Consider the following 19,098-nt stretch of genomic DNA (forward strand, 5'->3'; position numbering starts at 1 on the left):
CGCTGATAATAATAAAAAGCAATGAAGATAGGAACAAATAAGTAGTTTACAGATACATCAACGATGCAATTAAATAATTGCTAAATGAAAAAATTAAACTAAATTTTAAATAACGTAAAATATATTCTATTTCGTATTATAATTTCTTCCTGAAGTTTTTGTCCCAAGTATTTGTTAGTAACAACAGAGAGATAAGTCAGGTCATAAAGTTGAAAGCCTCATCCTGTATGCTAAACATAATTAAACATAATAAAATTACGTTACGTGCGCACGTTCCCGAAGTAAACCGCACATTTAAAATAGTCATAAAGAATAAGAACGCGGAGGCATGAATATGTAATGGCGAGTCGGGACTTCGCGATGAAAAAGGTTTACAATCGATAAACAGTAAATGAGGGCGCACGTATACTTAACTTGAGTTATAGGAGTCATTTTCAGATAGATGCTCGAATATTCTCGGCTATGTAAGCATCTCGAGGGGTAGGAGGGGTCAACGGAAGGCGGGAGAAGGTAGCGGCGGATAGTCGAAAAAAGAAAGCGAAGAAAGCGCGGCGTTGTAGGGAAACAAATCAACTCGTCTGTTGGCTCGTCCCGAGTTTTTAGTGGCGAGGCTCCAAATATTTGCTTTGGTTGTTCGAGCCTGATTCGTGCACGGGATGTATATATACCGACAACCGCGAGTCTAGCGGCATAGGCAACCTCGCCCGACTTCTCCGCTACCCGATCTTACGGGTCCATGCAGTTGAGCCAACAACCCACGCCACCCCGTCGTTAATATTGTTGCTTGTACGATTGCAACCCCTCGTCGTTCCCGGACACCATCCCACCCTCTTCTCTCTCTCTCTCTGTTCGATAGCCGGTCTAACCTCGCGAAGCCGCTGCCAAGAATAAGCTGAAAACGCGTTCATCATGTCCATTATTATATGAATGCCATAATATCGCTACTACGTCGTTCTATCGTCGTTCCACCGTCACTATGATTCCCTAAACCACTTTCCTCCTCCTCTCTCCGCCTTTTTTCCTTTGTAGGTGCACTTTTTCAGACTATATTTTCAGCTATTATCCTTGTCAGATTTCCCATTCGTTCTTTTGTTCTCACGTTGTTCCAAGAATTGGCATAATATCATGGCACACGGCACGCACGAGAGATTTGAGCTAGTCTCTGATTTTTTTTAAATATTACGGTTCAATTACGTTGTATAAATCATTGTATGACCAAGCCAGGAAATGTATTTGCTTATTTTTTTATAATCACGCCATAATTGAAATTTCAAGGAATATATTGACATAAAATCTTTACGTTTTTTGTCATCTTTCTTATTTTAGAACAATAGAGTTATTTACGTAATGTTAAGTTAATTTAGACCTGATATTAAACTAGTGTATCTTATTAATAAATCCGCAGTATGCTCTCCTCAGCAGTTATCTAGGCAAACGGGGATGAATTATTAAAACATGTATGCAAAGTTATGGAAATATACTCGCGACGACACAGCGCAATGTCTCGCAATTACACTATTATAATGCAAGTTTTCACAAGAACTACCATTGATACTAAACTTATTTTTAGACAATTCTAGTGCAATGGCTTTATCATGCAATTACTTCCTTTTCGTAAAATTCATAAAATTATGAATTTATTTTTAGCTGATGCCTGTAAAAATATTCAATGTTCAAGAAGTTAATACTGTATAAATTACTTTAGTATGCTAACAGATACCGATATAATGTTTCAAAAAATACGTTTAAAATGTGATTTCATCTCTCATACAATTTCAAAAATAATTTAAATAAAGCCAAAAATATATTATCTTTAATTATTTAAACATAACTATATACGTTTTATACAAACATGAATATTTTGCTGTTAATTTTCTAGTAAATTAAAGTTGAAAATTCTAAAGCCAAAATAAGATAAAAAGCAAAACCAAAATAAATTTCTACATGTATAAATTATCAAGATACAGCGTAAGTATAAAGTTATTAAAAATTCTACTACATTGAATAAAAAACTTTGAAAATATATGCATAGAGAAATTATTTTTACTTACTGTAAATTCAATTTAAAAAGTCACGATTTTTCGTTTGTCATAGTTAAATTATTATGCGCCTAATTTTATTTATTTCTCGAAACGATAAAGACATACACGTATAATATCAGTAACATCAGAGAGGAAGCGAAACTCCTGACATAGAAAGTAGAGAGGCAATAAAAATGAAGCGCGGCATCTTTCCCCAGAGATACCTCGCAGGTTGACCAAGTATCGGTAACTGAAAGTTATCGTCTATCTATAAAATACACATGATTTCATACATATAAGTATGAGCGCGCGAACAAGTTTGGATTTGTACTTATAGATAGTCCGCGATATTATTAATGTCGCGTAATAATTTTGAATTGGCAAAACCGACTCATAGAAGCATAGAGCAATTAAACGTACAATTACCTATCCGTAAACATTGTTAAAAAAGATAAATGTGAATGCTCTTTCGATAAATGCTCTTCATTTAATATATACGTTGTCTGACGACGTGTTCCGGCATCATTCAAAAGCGGGGCGGTAATTTCGACTCCTGTTCTCACTGACGGCGACAGCATATTTATTAACGCTTGGCATCCTGACAGCTACTTCTAGAATGGGCTGTTCGGATACCGAGCGTTTGTCTTTAACGAGTCAACTGATGAACGAGTCTGTTTTACGCCGAAATAGATTCGCGGCAACGAGGATTCCCCGTTTATTTCAGAAACAAAAAGAAAAGATCTCATACTTCCCAGAACTATCTTCGTAAATAGCATCTAATATCACAAGAAATTCTCTTAATAATTATTAATACACACAGTAAAGGAGAAAATTATAAAGTATATTATTTTCCAAATTTTTATGGTCTCACGAGTCGAAGCAATATTTTCTGCCGCTGCAATGCTAAAAATTCATCGAAACAAGAACTTGTTCTCGCACGCCTTTTACAAAACTGACATCGCATGCGGCGTTTATCTGAATTGTAAAAGACTATGCATTAAGGAATTTGTAATTCTGGGTGAGACAACGTGATACGTCACGCTAAGTAGCGTGTACTATGCTGCGCGGATATGCCAGTGGTAGTTGGATGTGCACCCCGATATGCACAGTTTACTAATAATGCACATTCGAGTTAAGGAATGTGAGGTTTCAAGCCGCAGGAAGGCCCAAGGAGGCAGCTACACCGCCACCGCCGCGGCAGCGATCAATCAATGTTGCCCGTCAGACGGTAAAACAATACGATGTTACCACCATAATTGACGGAAATCTATCATCCGCAATTCGCGTGTTCTTCTACCGTAGTGCGCTTTAAGATCTCAATACTTGGAGAAAGCTGGCCTGTATGTCAACAACTCTTCGCACAATATGCTCTATATACCTTATTTATTCTGCTTTCTATTGAATAAGATAGTTCCAATAAATAAACTGCATTACAAATTTAACGTTTTATAAAAATATTGTGTTTTACAAAGTTTATACTATACTTTTTTATCCATCAGTTTTTACTTAATTGATATTAGTAAGCGTCTATTATCATCGATAACAGGAATAAATATATTTTAAAAAATATTAAACGAAAATAAAGAAGAGAAGTTATATAATTTTTAATATATCTCTAAAGATTTCTCGATAAAAGATAGAAGGTTTGTATAAAGACGAAGGGGTAAGGCTACATGATAACACGAACGTTATACTGATGGTGCAGGAAGCGTAAGCGTGAAAGAGGGTGGGAGATTGGTAAGCCCGAAATCCTTGAGCTTAACTAATTCCCGCATGAATTACGAGCAAGCCACAGCTAATTCCAAATAAATATTCGGAATACAGATTATGTTAAACGCAGTTGATGCAAATTAGATGATTAGCAGGAGATGTATGTACCCTCGATATTAGTGTAATATACTTAAGACTCGTCCTTCTATTTAAGAAATTTGACGAACGCATTTTTATGTACTTTTTGTGTACAGTTTCCGTTTAGCTTCATGATATTCTAAGGACTCTCATATATATTTTCATATTATTGCATATTAAATCTATTTGGCATGATTTACTTCTCATTTATCATTTCTTTGAAATAAAAAGAAATGTTGATTAATATCATAGCGACATAATTGGCGATCATAAAGAACTCTTTACAAAGGGGATTTGTGCTTGAATCCAGCATTGTAAGCTTGACAGTGAATTACTGGTGGAGTCTGGTAGGCACTGGTCGGGAATCTAAGTGGCAAGTAGGTAAGTAACTTGGAAGTTAGGGGGTTATACTCCCTTGCACGGACCCGATACATGTGCGGAACGCGTAAATGTACATGGAATCTGTGATGTTCGCTATGTGTGCGTTTGCATGTACAAGTAATGTGGAATATATCTACCTGTGGCCACAGTTTACCTCCGTGGTAAACTCTAGTAGGTGCCTACGGCAGCAACTCTACTCTAATGCAGAGTAATGTTGATTTATATCTGCATTAGTTTCATTTCACTCCCCCTCATTCCTCTAATATGGCCACCATTTGCCTATTTCCGCCATTATATTTTGTTAAACTTTTATTAAATTAAATACAACACACGCATTTGTTCCGACATACTTATATAATATCGTAATAACACAAACTCTTAAATTGTATAAATTTTTATATGTTTTCCGAATAAGTAAACACAATATCCCAAAAATGTACATGTATGTACAAATCTATATACAAACAATATATACAAGGAGTTTAGCGAATGCCATTAATTGGTTCACAAAACTAGACATTTTTCATAACGTTTCTATATCAATATTTTTCATATTTATATAACAATGTCCGACATGTAATATGTAATGCTAGTTGGTTGGCAGATTGCAATGAGAGTATGGCCAAATTATTTTGAATTGTTCACTCGTACGGATTTATGTTACACAATATGAATGTTAACATCGTTTTAAACTATGCATCATGTGGATCTTAGAAGAATCAGCGACTCTTCGAAGGACGAAGGAGAGTGAAGTAATCCTCGTTATTAAACCGGTACGCGTGTGCGCGCCGTTCCCACACGTGCGCGCGATCTCCGACGTGAATACTCCAGTACGTAATTTCTAAATATGTGATTCTCCCTCCCCCTCTTTCTATCTCTCTATGCATAAAAAAGATATACATATGTATATCTTATACATAACTTAGCATTGCGAATATTCGCGATGATATCAAGTCAAAAATGTGAAATAAAAATGTGCGATATGATTATATTATAAATAATTATGCAATAGTCTAATTCACCTAATTTCATAAGTCTCAAAACAGTAAGCCAAAGACAATTTTACAGTATAATGAAACAAAAACATTTGTTACTATAGCTTGACACGTAGACGTAGTATGTTTTATCGCAGTTCTAGTCAATATTTGTTATTGTGCAGCTCCACGAAAAGATTCATATATCATACAGTGGTTCACAGAGCGAACTCTACATCGTTATGCAATATTGGTGTTAGTTTTCTACTACGTTCAAACAAGCAAACCTACTTAAGTTCTCAAATAATATTGTAATTATAATTTTTCTAATCTAATATTAAATTTGCATGCTTATTAAGGTAACTTTTAAACTTTCATTAATATTTTTTATTGCATTTTAACTTATTTATCTTTCTCTAAAAAGTACACCTGATAAAATACAACCCTATACTATAATAGTATAATAGTAAAATTTTATATATGTTTACGCTTTCTTAAAAAAAAAAAAATGTTTTTTAAATTTCTTCTGTTATAAAATAATTGCGTGACGATATATTTGTTTTTAATTAATTTATTGCCTAATCAATTATACTACAGCAAAAATTATTATCCGCGGCTATTAATAGAATAATGGAGTAGAGATAGCGCAATTCGCAGAGGGGCATAAAAAGATGGACATCAGTCGCATACGACGCAGTACGGCGCATTGGCATTATACGCGAATGACACACATGTATGCCGTAAAAGCGTACGGTATACAGGCAACGCAACTGCCGCCTATAGCAATCGCGGAACGGCGCGGCGTGCCGGGTTTCTGCTAGCGGTGGGTTATGTTCACCTGCCTCGGCGGTCGGTCAGGCCCCGACCGACGCGGTCCGTAACCGGCTCGGCAGCATGTCACCCTCTTGCGCGGGTGACTCTATGCCTGGTTCCTTTTACTTTGCAGTCTCGTCACGCCGTCCCTTCCATGCCTTCCACTGTAGAAAAGCGGAGGCGCACGAGCGCGCAGACTTAGGGCACGTTCACAGCGCCCGGTGGTTGTCGTTCGCACCCCCATTCGCGATTCTTGCGCGGACTTCCGCGCGCGATTGACGAATAAATAAAAGATAATTATGGATGGAAAATCACAACCTCGATCAATTACTTTCTCTTAAAAATCGTTCGAGATAAGTCTAATGTATTATAAATAACAGATAAGTAGACTTTATCGTAGTGTGCAACATACACACGTCCTGATAATACTTGAAATATGTGTTTAAAAAGTTCATTATTTAGTTATGCTAACTCCTCGTGAATAAATAATAACGTGTTAACGCGGCAATTTTAGCAAGAATATTATATATTAGCTATATTAGAACTATCTTCATAATTATTCAATTCGTTCTTTCTTATTTCACGTGGTAAATTACTCGATTAAATCAGAGCGCTTCCAATAAATTCCGTACTAACGTGGTTCGCAAGGTTACCATTTTATAGGATTTTAATCATGATATTCAACGCGCTCGTTCCTGTTCCACCGGTTTCAGATAATTCTTACGCAAATGTCTGTGCTTCAAGTCGTGATAATATTACGGAGTTGGCTAGTGCGCGCGGCCTAGAAAACCTTTAGCTAGAATAGGCATCCAGAGTCTTAAGTCTTTCGTCATCGATACTGATTTATGTGGATTGGGCCCATGATTTGCCTCTTGATCCGTTATATAATTGTGCGATAAATACGAGCGTACAATCGTAGCAAATAATCATCTTGATAGAAAAGATATGTACGAAGAAAAGAGAGAACAACAAGAAATTAATAAGAAATTTAATAAAAAATGAAATTTATTTTGCATTAAAAATTCGTGATAATTTTTTGCGCAAGTCGTCTTGTGTAACTTTATTCGTGTCCAGTATATTAGTTTCCGCGTACGAACCAGTTACGGTAGACGAAATTCTGTAATGAATATTTCATTACTCGAGAGAGAAATGTATTAAAACGAAATATTAAAACCGGCGACACGTGTTATTAATGTAGATTGAATGTAGGAAGCGTAAAAATCACACGCGACTTTTTTCTCGCCCGCTAAATCTCGTTAAACACTTAAATTCCTATACTTTTTAACGTCAACTTGAAAGATGAGTAGCCCTGCAAGCCTACAGGCTATTTACGCTGAAACATTGCCCGACGTGTAAATCTGGTAACCTTTAGAGAGCGATTTGCGTACAGAAACGGTGAACAATGGAAAATCGACGTTCAAGGAACAGCAAAACGCATGTGAAAACCAGAATAAATATCGTGCAAAAGAGTGTCATAAAGAGAAAGAAAAAGGGACGACAGCCCATTCCATAGGATCGAGAAACGATGGCGAGACCCATGACCCCACCTCGTCGTCATGGCACGTCCAATGCACGGCCAACGAAGAAGGAGAAGTATTTTCGGCTAGGAGTAGGCCGTCCCCTCTCAACGCGCCGCGTCCAGGAAAAGATGGAAAGAAAAAAAATCTCATAAGCGGGACTCTCGTCGAGAGTGGTCTCGGAGAGTAGAAAGGTGGGCATATAGCGAGCAGGTTCTCACGCGAGGCGAAAGAGACGGATGAGAGGGGAAGATGGCGGCCGCCAAAGTCGCTAACCGGTTGGTCCGTCTTTCTAGATTCCCCTAAGTTCACGACGGCGCCCCAGTACTGTAAATCCAGTTTGGTCCGAGAGTGTATCCGTGTTTTGCAATTTACGCAATCACGCAATCGTTGCTTTTGCAATGATTAAAAATAAATGCGTAAAGTTCACACGAGATTTTCAAAACTTTGTGATCGTTTTGACGAAACTTTCGTGCGGTGGTTTATTATCATTATATTAGACAATTCTTTTAGAATGTCACAATTAAAAATTCTACGACTCATCATCTGTCAACGGCTGCACTTGTGATTTGATCGGGCTGTGTAATTGCTTTACACAATACAACGGAAATGTCACTCGTATATCCATTATACATACAATTTTGCGTGCCGCATTATTTTTGCAAGAATTTTGCAATGCATTTTCGTTCGCGTTATATACTTTGCCGGCAGCGTAATAAATCTGTCAGCTGTAAACCGGTATCCCAAAATTTATTGACGTTATCACTTGAATGTAACGCTGAAATTGTGCTGCGTCTGCAAAATGGGATATACCCCGTGTCGACATAGCGATCTTTGAATTCCCGAGATCTTCGTTGATCGCGCCATCGTGCTTTGGCCCAGCGCCTTGTCCTACGAGAGTTCTTAATCCCACAAATACCCCGTAAGCGTTGCATCGTCACGGGGCAAAGCCCAGTTTTGCAAAAGCTCTCCTTGCTTTGAGAGCGTAACGAAAATCTCGCAAGAATGAAAGCGCAAGAGATATAAACGCTACGAAAATACGAATAGGAAGAAAAGGGGGAAGAAGAAAGAACGAAAGGGAGAAAGAGAGAAAGAGCAAGAAGAGATCAGTCCGTAAGCTCGGGGTACTTACGGCGTTGCAGTAGTGGTCCCATTGTGCCATAACGACACAAGTCCCCCCCTCCCTCTGCTTTCCGGTACTCTCACCGTTCCTCTTTACAATCTCGATGTTCTGCCACACTCTTGTTCGCACGTACACATACAGGCACCAACGGCATCAAGAAACACTATTGTCGACGCCACTGCTGGGCCGACTGGCCGCAATCTCAAACGCAAAACATTCATTCGCACCATGGATTCTTTTACGGGAGAAACAGTACCGTTTTAGTTGAAGAAACACACCGATCTATGACGATCAGGAAAACTAAAGCAAAGAACCTTGCCAAGTAAACCATAATGCACTGCGGAGGCACAGAAAGGAATAGGTCAGCACGAAGCTTCAGCACGGTGACCACTCCTCCTTGGTACCTCTCGCTCATTCACCACACAATCGCACGATCGAACTCGCTTTACACTTACACCGCTACTCGTCAACTCCCACTTATCCCTCTTGTTCACCTGCGTACGTTCCCCTCCTTTTTTAACGCCAATAACGAAAGACATATATTCCTATAAGAATTTCTTAATTTTCTTAATTTTTTCACCGATATTTCCTGGACAAGTTAAGAATTAGATCGTTCAATACTTTCAATATAAGAGACAGAGTGTATTTTCTAATTCGGAAATGCATTGCATTAAATAAACATAAAAGATTGCTTGAAAATTGTGTACATAGAAACTTCGTAAATCTATACACGGACGTGTAGAACAGAAATCCGAAGAGATAAAATAGCTTTTGATTATTATTACTACATTAATACGATTATTGATCACTTTATCAGTGCATTCATGCATGATTTTATGTGAATTATCAGATGCATCGTACTTTAATGTGATTGCGATTACGGTCGAATAATATTTTATTATTCTCAATTCTATTCTTAGTCACCTCGTATAATATTTCTATGTGAGTGCTTAATTAGTCATTTCTTTTATTAAAATATACTTTTTTATTCAGAAATCGATTTACTGACGTGGTCAAAGCTATCGCAAGAAGACAATTATATTAACACATCGCAGATGTATAATTTTTGTCGGATCTCATTTCTTCAAAAAACAAATTATGAAGTTAAGAGCACAATTGCATTGTAACAATATGCATTATAAAAACAATGACAAAGAAGATAAAGATAACGAAACCAGTTTCATATTCTCTTAAACGCTTAATTAAGCCGGTCCGAAAGAGCGAAATAAGGATATGTAAATCCGAATGACACGAACGAAGCAAGATAGTTACCATGAAAAGAACGACATCGGTATATACACGTATGCGTACACACGTGCACGTAAGGTACATATAGGCAGCAAACTGTGTCTTTTACCTCTGAATCCACACATTTCGATTTATCGTTAACGGCTCTATCGCATACGTGGTCTTCAAACCAGTTTCTCCTTTTATCATGGTCACCGCAGGTAATACGCAATCGAGTAGCGGAGTAATTATTGTACGAGCGGTATCTGTTTGTAGAACGGTTCACAAACGTTCCTCTATAGATATACTACACGATAAAACCTTGCTTCTTTAAAATTAAATTCCCATAAAAATAATACTGTATATTTGTAAAGTATAAAATATTCTAGATTTATCTATTCACTGTTTACGTATGAATTTCTTCCAATTTAAAATCGATTTTTTCTTAACACATATATCGAAAAATCGAGTTTTTAAGTAAATTATAAGCAATTGAAAATAAAAGGCTTTCCGGAAATTTAATCTTCAAAATTGCATGTAGACGGTAAATTTTTTTTAATTAATTTAAAATAGAATTTTATACTTTTTGTAGGTACTGCAGTTATATCCAAATATTATATTTGCAATCAAATTTTGCAGAAAAGAAGTGATCTACAAAAGATGAAAAATGTATAAAACCGTAGCTTTGGAACGATATTTACAATGCAATATGATTCGCTGGTTTAAAACAAGAAACTGTTACAACATATAGTTCAATATACCAGTCTAAAAGTTATGCATACCAGTACTTCGTATGTATTGCATCCGCACAATCCATAATTCATGATTCTCATCGCATTGATATATCACTGTACGATCTAATAATTAGCAGACAGTTTCCAAGCAATTCTAGATGCGATAGCACCGATGTACACTGGATGATTTCCAATATAAGATTTAGGAAGTGCATGTAAAAATGCGATAAACTCTAATATATATAATTATATTTTATAAATTTCTATAATTTGCTCTTATAAATTTGTGTAAGTAGTATATCGCTTATGTGATTTTACAATCTTAATTAAAATGATGAATTTATAATTATATAAAATTATCAGATACTAATACTATCATTAATAACGCTATATAGAAAATCGTATTTGTCGAGAGATTAATTAACTATATGTATATATAATATATATTTATTTATTTATATCATTCATTGATATCATATTTTTGTATAAAAACAAAGATATTTATCAAGTGATTTTGCAAACGTCGCGAACTAAAGGAGTGAATAATTATACGGGTCTCAAGGCACAGGTGTTTCAGGCTTTTCATGTTAATCAGACACTGTGTGCTCCGTTCATGCACACGCGCAAACGTGTGCGCGCATACGCACATGTGTATAGTGATACAGCAAAGGAATATGCAAAATAAGTTTCTACGCGCGCGCACATATACCTCGCAGTATTTCATGCATCAGAAATACGGTAAAAGCTATACGTTCGTTATGTTGTTCTTTTCCTTGTCTAAAGCAAGTGCTATCAATGAAATAATTTTAATTAGCCGTAGCATGGCGTTACTTCATTCGACTTTTAAAACAAATATCGTACGTGAGCGTGTAGGCTTATAATGAGTCTACATATGCTGGTGCACCTTGACTGTAATATCATAATAGTATTCTATCATTATTAATTTTGAACAAATTGTTCTTTTATCTCTTCGCTTTGCCCTAATTAGAAAAGCTAAATATTCTGAGTTTGCTCTTACCACGAACGCACAGTACAAGTCAACATCAATCTTATATCGTATACATCAATATTGTTACATATTAATATTATTATACATGTATTAATATATTTTTATAGATTGTTATCCAAATATTGCTTAGTGAATTGCAAATTGACTATTTATATCAGTATCAGACTAAGATGGCAAAGCAATTCGTGCGTTAAGGAGCAATCCGACAAGTCTGATGTATCTAGGAGCTGTTGGCGATACCTTAAGTATATTCCACGGTGTATCGCGTAATCTCTGTGTGCCATCACGACAACCCAACTTAAACTAGGCACCGTGTAGTCGATGTCCGGTACGCCGTACAGACCTGTCTCTCTCTCTCTTTCTCTCTTTTGCCTGCTAAGGGAGTGACATCATCAGCCACCTATGTCCACCTCACACCCATCCGGCAGTCCGCGCACGTACTTTCGCCCAAAAGAAGCATTAAAACAAAAATATTGTCCGTCTAAAGTTGAACTTATAAATCAATGGCCACCAGGAACGGCTAATGACACAATCATCATTCTACATGATCATTGTTTTGCGCCGCAAGTGACGATTTCTTTATATTGCACCATTTGATTGAAGTCAAATTTATACATATTAATTACAAATAATTGAACTGCCATTTTAATTTAGATTCCCGATATATGGTGTTGTAACTCATCTAAATATATATTTATTATTAATAGATAATGCACCTATTTTGAATTAAATTTTAAAATACTGATCATATCTTAGTAATTAACTCCAGAAACCTTAGTAATTATCGAGAAACCTGCTATCTTTTGTGAGAGAGAGAAATATATATATGTATGCTTAAACGTTAATTGGAAAGAAATGTTCTAAATTACATCATAAAAAAGAAAAATTTTACTTATTATAATTAAGTTATGCTTTTAGTTTCATTCGTAACTACAGTCATCTATTTCGAACTAGTGATACAAGTTCATCGCGGTTCATCATACAGTATTTAGGTACGGGTTACAAGATCATTACTCGGGACCGGCCGTGATCTTACAACCATCATCTTATTACCGGAGCGCGAACTTGTTTATCTTCCAGGAATTGTCCCAATTAATCTTAATCGCCGAGGATGAGACAAGAATGAGAATGAGAGCACATTAGTCAGTCATCATTCGTCACTTGACAAAGTTGAATCTAAGTAAACAGCAAAATAAAGCGAAACAGATCAGGCGAAAGAGTCCGCTCGTTCTAAAAATGAGGGGAAAATAACTCGTAATTTTCTAATTAGGGCAGAAATAATTTTAAAACACTGAATATATTCTCTATAACCAGCGTTATATTCTCTATAACATGCGTTTCAATGCATATTACGCGTGTCTACAAAATTTAATAACAGTATATATAATATATTTCAGTATATTTCGTAACATCTTTAAAAGTATAGATATTAGGAAAATAACAAAAATATATAGAATAGATATTAGAACAAAACAGTATTTACGTGATGCAATTTTTCTTTCTTTATGTATTAAAATTATTAATATAATGCCAATATGTTTTCTTTATCATTATAGTAACAAGTAATTTATATGGTTAAATTGCAACAAAAATATATTATAAAGATAACACAAATTAAATCCCACAATAAAAAAATATGGACATTCAAATCTTTTTTAATTTTAAATAAATTCTTAATTCAAAAGTTCACCCCAATTATCAATACTTTTGCAGCGAGTTATATTCAAATGTAACTTAAAACTCTTATTTTATGTTGCCTAGAGTTAAATATGTGATAAGAAATAGTTTATCGAATAAAATCAATTATTAATTATGCTGCAAAATAAACTTTTGAAATTTTCACATAAATATTTCTCATAACTTTAATAACAACGAAAGCCAGAAATTTGCATCGACCTGGAGCCAGCGGCCTTCAAATGCAAGAAGGGCGAGACGCGTTACCGTTAAATTCATTTCATTTGCGTGACGTTTTTTATGACTCGTCTAATTTACGGGGCGGTCGTGGATAAGGTCATTTTCGTTAACACACCAGGTAGAAAAGGAATCATACAGGTGACGCAATAGTTCTTCCAACCTTGCTCCAAAAACATTTTCGCACCCTCGCTCGAGATGTATACCTTTGTATGCTCGTCACGCTTCTTTAATTGGTCAAGATCCCGTTATGCTTTGAGAAAAGCAAAGATCTCAACATTTTTTGCGGTTAAGGTCATTCTACAATATGGTAAATTTTATTCCACCTTAAAAGATAGTGCAAATTTATAGCGCAAAATGAAAAATGTTTCTGCAAATTACGAATACTTGGTTCATCAATCAGAATCACTTGAAGGATATGATTTAATTTTGATTGCGATATTTAAAGCTTAGTCACAAATTTATATTTCTTTTGAAATCAGAACTAAATGCTATGACTAGAACATATGTAAGTGTTTGGATGTAAGTCAATCCAAAATATATACTTAATGTATTTCACATGTTCACGTGAGTCATGTGCGTGCCGCTATCCGACGGTAACCATGGCGTAATATAAAACTCTATATGAAAGTTTCTGTTCAATTTAATACATTGAAAAATTCATGTTAATCTTTTGTTAATTTATTTCAACGGCAACTAAAAAACTAATTTAGCTTTCATTAATATTTTATCATTATATTATTTTATATATATATATATTTTTTCGAATATAGTATCATATAAATTACACAAATAAAATGATAAAATTAAACAAATGTAAATGCCGCAATTGGCAGTATTATATGTAATATAAAATATCTATTAATAATATATAAATAATGTAATTTACCAAATAACATAATTAGCATTTAATTAGAAACAGAGTAGAAAGTCAAAGAAACCTTGAAAAACTAATATTTTCTAATATTTAATTATAATATCTAATTAAATAGAAAAAATCTTTGAGATTATAAAATTGTTAACAAAAGTTTGTCAATCATTGAATTAATGAATAATTCCATAAATATATGATGATATATGATGATTGAATATAATATAATGCAATCTGGAAAATAGAAAAACTATTTTCCTTCGCAAACATTGCAATTGAGTCAGCAATACATGACATGTTTATCATGATGTTACTATATATCAATCCAACTCATAACAATTTTAGATATATATTGCATTTTTAAATAATGACAAAAATAGTCCGTTTTTTTACATATATAAATTGTTCAAAAATTTTTTTATTTCAGCTTTTTTTTAGAGACACAACATTTTAATAGAAAATGGAAGATACATCGATTTAAAGCGACTTCTGCCCAACTATGAATTACTGATAAGATACTCGGCCATGCGCCGTTCTTTTTTCCGAGGATGATTCAAGACCTGGCAGGCCCCTTTTATCATCTAAGGTTTGTTAAGTTTCGGGCGACACTTATCTTCAGGCCGCGGGCACTCGGCCGGCACTTTGGAGGTTGCGAAACCGAGAAAGGGCGCAGATCGCGGACCACGAGTAGAGACACGACAAAAGGGGGTTTCTTCGGTCGAAGAGGGAGGTTCGCTAAGGTGTCGCGGAGTTAGAAGAGGGATGGAAGACCCAGGGGCGGGCAAGAACGCAAGAGGGCAAGAGGCATCGGATGACATCGCGACGCCCGAGGCTCCCTGAGCAAGTTCTCGAAAGTGTCGGCTAAACTGATATGAGAAATGGTCGCTTCGTGCTGCCCGTAGGGGATGAAGCAGCCCGGCTATACCTATTCGTTATACGGTTGGGAAACGCTCAAGCACCTCGAGTATTCGTAAACCCCTTCATCCGATACAAGGACAAGCGATCCGCAACTCTACATATTTCTGCTGATACCGCCATATAGTGAATTCCGAGGATGTGTTCATGCTATTTTAAATATTATCACCGAATATTGGAAAGTACAATCGGCGCGTGACTTGAACATTAATGTTGTAAATATTATATCTCTGCAATATATACAGTTTAAGAATCGATTAAATCAAACAATATTTTGGACATTGAGTATCTTTTATCGATACTATAGGACATAACTTTAGAATAACGCGACAAAAAGGAAGAATTCCTACGCTTCAATCTCTCATATAGGTATTTAAAACTAAGAAAGTTTTTGAAAAGAAAATTTCATTTACCATTATACCAATTTTACATGGCATTATAAACCTTATAATACTTTATCTGTTTAAACTTTATTTTGAATGGACTGAACGCTACAATTATACACGCCATGCGCATTTCAAATTGGAATCATTTAAATCTGCGAAAACCTCGAAGATTAAAAATACGAAACAAACGGATAAATATCAGTCGAGCGAGCAGCGAGATAAGAAAATTTGATTCATTACATTCTTACACTATTTTCAATATTAACAAAATCCATTATATGGATACATCTTGTTGACGTCCGTAAATTTCTCAATGTCGTCGCGTGGTTCAACATAAATGTTTAACATATTCAACTGAACTTCAGTTTGATAACTTTCTGCAACTTTCCGGGGTGTTGCATAGATAGGCTTGAGAGGTAAGAGGAAGATGACGCACGAGAAAGTCTAAAGGATTGCACTGGTGGGGGTAAAGGAACGCTTATCACCGCCTGCAGCCGCGCCGACCGTCGGATCCTTATTTATGGCCTCCGTCAGGCGTCGGTGCGGTACACACTATACCTATTTTACCCTCAGGTTCCTCGATACTAAGCTTTATTTTCGGATAGATAGCTCTTCCCTCCCAATTTTGGAAAATCGAAAATATCTAAGCGTAATCAGCGAGTGTTCAAGATCAAAATAAATATTCAGAAACTGTATATTTGTGTTCTATTGAAATTAGACACAATTTCAACTTCTTTTGGAGAATAGAAAGAATTATTTTCTAATTTATGATGTTTTCGTAATGTATATATGTCGGTTTAAATAAAACTTGTTGAATATATTGACGAAAATTATGCAAAAAAGAACGAAGTAGTAGATAAATGTGAAATAATGGTTATTAACTCGCTACATCTTAGTAATATATTGTACACATAAATAAACAGCTCTTTAAACATTACCTTCATCAAATAACTGTTTTTGACTACACGCGTATATTTATCTCACAGCCATGTATTATCATGAAGAAATGACATACAATTCATATATCATTGGTGTACTGCGAGTACACAAGTCTAACAATAAGATATATTGTTAGAAATAGTAATGTGTGCATGACACACACACACACACACACACACACACACACACACACACATACACACACATATATAGATAAAACCTCGTTATATATTCGAATGACAAATTCTTTGCATGTAACGTTTACGAACAACTGTCGAAATAAAAAAAGTAAATTACGTTTATCTTATTAGTAAATAAACAGATTTCGAAACATACTCTCTCGCGTGCGAGTATATGTTCATCGCAAATTATCTGTCAAAATAATTGATGCAAAATATTTTCTATTCACAAGACAAGCACTTATATAACAGAATCAAAACGTACATGTAAATAAACAGCAAGTTTCTAATATATATTGTTTCTAATACACATCGATACAATCTGAATCAACACTGAATAATCTGAAGGAATATCAAGAAAGAGTCAGCCTGTTATATAGCAGCTCTAACTGACTAACGGAGCATGTGCACTGCGTAAGATTTTGGCGGGAGGGCGATCTCAATAACTTTGACAGCTTTAATTTCTGGCACGTTTACACCTCCGCGTATTTAACGAGTCGCGTGAATACGAGACGACGCTTATTTTCGTGTGTTGTGACAGTTAAATTATATGGATGACTTACCTGTAGCGGCCAATATGAGATCAACGATAACGAAGTCGTCTCTGCGGAAAGATGGTCCGCGCACGTTCCTTACAGCTCATGATAGCGCCTAATCGAGTCCGCTTTCCCAAATTTGTTGCTCCATCCGGTTGCTCTGATTTCCGATGTTTACTCCGTAGCAGGCCTTCTCTCGCGCCTTCACGCTTTTATCGCTCGGACGTGTGTGTTCGGTAGGCGGGCGGAGTCTCCGGATATCGCCGTCAGAATATGATCCCGCGGTCCGTCGTATCGCTGGGTTACGAAACCGAGTCCTCGTCCGATAGGAATCGCTCCGATTGTACCCCCCGGCCGAGAACGAAGGACGGAGACGTCCCTCGCACGGGTGATGAAAAACCGCGGGTGTCACGGTGGATCTCGTCCACCACCTCGCGCGGAGGTATCGCGGAGGTTTCGCCTTCGAGACTCGCCGACTCTCCGAGATCTCGGGGACGCTCTTTCACCGGCCAAAGCAAACTTGTTGGATGGCAATACGTGAGTTAAATGTTCACCGCGGATGGTTTACGGCCCGATAGTCCCCACTTCATGCCGCCATGCGGCGCTGCCTCCGTTTTCTCTCTCTCTCTTTCTGCCTCTCCTCGTGCTTTCGTCCCACTACTACCGGCTAGAGAGCTCTCTCGTTCTCTCCCTCTCGTACTGTCAATCTCTCTCTCTTTCTGTCCCGCTGTATCTCTCTCTCTCTCTTTCTCTCTCTCCCTCCTGTCTCTCGTATTCGTGTCGTCTCTTCCGTGTGCACAGTGCTCCATCGTTGCGTCTTGCTCCGTTCCATGAGCCTCTGGCTCTCCTCACGCTTCTACCCGCACCAGGGCTGTCCTGCGGCCAGCGCAAAGGCGGGGTATTCGGACCGTGGAAGCGAGAGAGCGTATTAGCGCGAGGGAGAGAATTGACTTTAGAAGGAGACAGTGACATCGCAAGATACACGAAATGAACGGAGACGAGAGATCACCGACACGCGCGCAATTGACTCTACACGTATAAGAGGCGGATTTATATGCAAGGGCGTTGTTAATGGCGGGAGGGAGTACGGCGAAGGGTGTACGTTTGCTGCCTCTTTCCTGCTTCGTTCCATCTCTGTCGCGCCTTTCTTCTCTTTCTCCCTCTCATTCTCTTTCTCTTTCTCTCTTTCGCTTTCCACTCTGTATCGGTCTTCTTCTTCTCTTCTCTTCCGCTTTAAACGTTGCTTTCCTTTCACGATATATAGCCGTCCCTGTTTCTCGCAAACAATATTTTCATCCCTCTTCGATATTGCGCTCGCGCTCTTCAAGGATAAGTTCGACGTCTCTGTCGCGCGCGCGCGCGCGCGTCCTTCCCCTCTCTGCCTTCTCTCCTTTTGATCGTTCTCTCTCTCTCCCTCGCTCCCTCCCCTGATTTTGTACACTCACAAGGATGGCCACGGTGACGTAACAAAACACGTGACTACCATTTAGCCAATGGCGGATAGTTAGTTCAAATCTCGCGGGCACCGAAGACCCCACCTAGCGCTTCATCTTCAGGACTGGTTATCATCGAATGTACATGCAGGATTGAGCTATTACCTGGTGCTTGGCGTTATAGGTATAATTATATAGCGTCGCGATACACATCGAGTAATGGTGATTTGTGGCCGCTCCTTCGCACATATACATACTCAATTCTCTCCGGTAACCACGTG

At 37.0% G+C, this 19,098-nt stretch overlaps 1 protein-coding gene across 4 annotated transcripts in view; it reads right to left on the bottom strand.

Moving 5' to 3' along the window:
- Antp (homeobox protein H90) overlaps positions 1–19,098 on the bottom strand; it is a 107,436-nt gene that overhangs the window by 81,072 nt on the left and 7,266 nt on the right. For 2 of the 4 annotated variants that reach the window (XM_071702484.1, XM_071702482.1), the window contains exon 1: positions 8,687–9,069. The exons of 1 other annotated variant lie outside the window; for it this stretch is intronic. The gene's annotated coding sequence lies outside the window, so the exon portion shown is untranslated. Of the gene's footprint in view, positions 1–8,686; positions 9,070–17,411; positions 17,917–19,098 lie in introns of those variants that run through there. One more of the 4 variants, XM_071702481.1, reaches the window with a different exon arrangement.

The sequence above is a fragment of the Temnothorax nylanderi genome, unplaced genomic scaffold (genome assembly GCF_030848795.1).
Source record: "Temnothorax nylanderi isolate EJ_2023f unplaced genomic scaffold, tnyl_v1.0 TNYL_tig0030_pilon, whole genome shotgun sequence".
Taxonomy (NCBI): Eukaryota; Metazoa; Arthropoda; class Insecta; order Hymenoptera; family Formicidae; genus Temnothorax; species Temnothorax nylanderi.